At 41.9% G+C, this 1389-nt stretch overlaps 1 pseudogene; it reads right to left on the minus strand.

Moving 5' to 3' along the window:
* Positions 1-475: 475 nt before the first annotated feature.
* The window catches only part of LOC107559572 (ankyrin repeat domain-containing protein SOWAHA-like), a 1695-nt pseudogene continuing 781 nt past the window's right edge, over positions 476-1389 (minus strand).

The raw sequence follows: 1389 nt of genomic DNA on the forward strand, positions 1-1389 counted from the left end.
GACTCTCATTCTGACGGCACCCATTCACTGCAGAGCATCCATTGCCGAGACACTGATGCAATGCTACATTTCTCCAAATCTGATGAGTTCGAGCACATTTTAAGTGTATGAAATTATTAAAATGGTATTAAATTGGACATTTTAATACATTTTTGGGTGTACTATTCCTTTAAAGTAATTTGTTTGTTTGTTTTGCATTTACAGCATGACAATTTTTGAGGAAAAAAATTCTCAAATATTATTTGCATAACACTTAAGTCAATTTTATTTCTGGACACGTTCTTCAGCCTTTCAAGCTGTGTTAGTACTAAATGCATTTTCTTATTACTTATTAACTTAATTAACAAATATAATAATCAGTAGATGCAAGGCTGTCACTTTACTGTAACAGTTTGCGATTAAGTGCGATTTTCTTTCTGGGGTCTTCATGATCATCTCTGATGAAGTGGAAGCTTGTCGTCGTCTGTATTTCTTTTTATGTCCAGTGGGGCTGGAATAGTTTACTCAGGGTGTTGAATCCTTTAGGGAGGTCTGAGAGGTTCTGTGCATCCTTCTGCAGGCTGTGAGGGTCTCTGAGCATCTTTCTGATGTCAATGGACACGTCTGGACTTAGATAACGGTAGGGTTTTTGCCACTGTTGTCCCGTATGTTAGTGTTGGCACCATATTCACACACCAGCAGCGATATAACACACATTCGTGGCTGTGAATGGTGGCTATGTGGAGAGCTGTGTATCCGTCATAAGACTTGGCATTCACATCGACCCCTGCGCCTCTCTGTCTGGAAACATCAATGACTGTACACACCATTTCACCATTTCTGCTTTTAGCAGCCCAATGCAGGATCGTGAATCCAGACATGAAGTTTGGCTTCTCCGCCAGCTGAGGGTCTTGCAGCAGGAGGCCGTAGATCTGATGCCAGATTCCCGTTGCTGCTTTCACAAGCCACTCGTGCTCCACTGGTCCCAAAGGAACTCCATCTGAGTCTTTAGCAGGTCTGGTGAGTTTGTTACACCATTTCACCTGTGCAAAACCTTCTCCCGCAACACAGCTCTGATACGCTTTGACTTTCACAGTTCTCTCCGCAGTCGCCGGAGGAGCCGGTTCAGCATCGCCTGCTAGTGTTTTTAGACTTCTTATTCCCTTTCCCTCATGCTGCAGCTCATATGCTGGAGATTTTATGGCCACAATAGCAAAAACAGCCCCTGTTTTGCCACTTCTAGCATCGCTTGCCATGCTGAGCACTCTTGCTGTCAAAGGAACAGTAGAACTTTTCTTGAAGATTTAAATCTCTATATGTGTATGAGTTATGGCATATGATATAATGTCATTCTGTTACATGTACAAAAAAAAAAGTATGTCCTACTAACGATATTGTTTTTAGATACAA

This window comes from Sinocyclocheilus grahami, unplaced genomic scaffold (assembly GCF_001515645.1).
Source record: "Sinocyclocheilus grahami isolate Dianchi unplaced genomic scaffold, SAMN03320097.WGS_v1.1 scaffold692.1, whole genome shotgun sequence".
NCBI classification, from domain to species: Eukaryota; Metazoa; Chordata; class Actinopteri; order Cypriniformes; family Cyprinidae; genus Sinocyclocheilus; species Sinocyclocheilus grahami.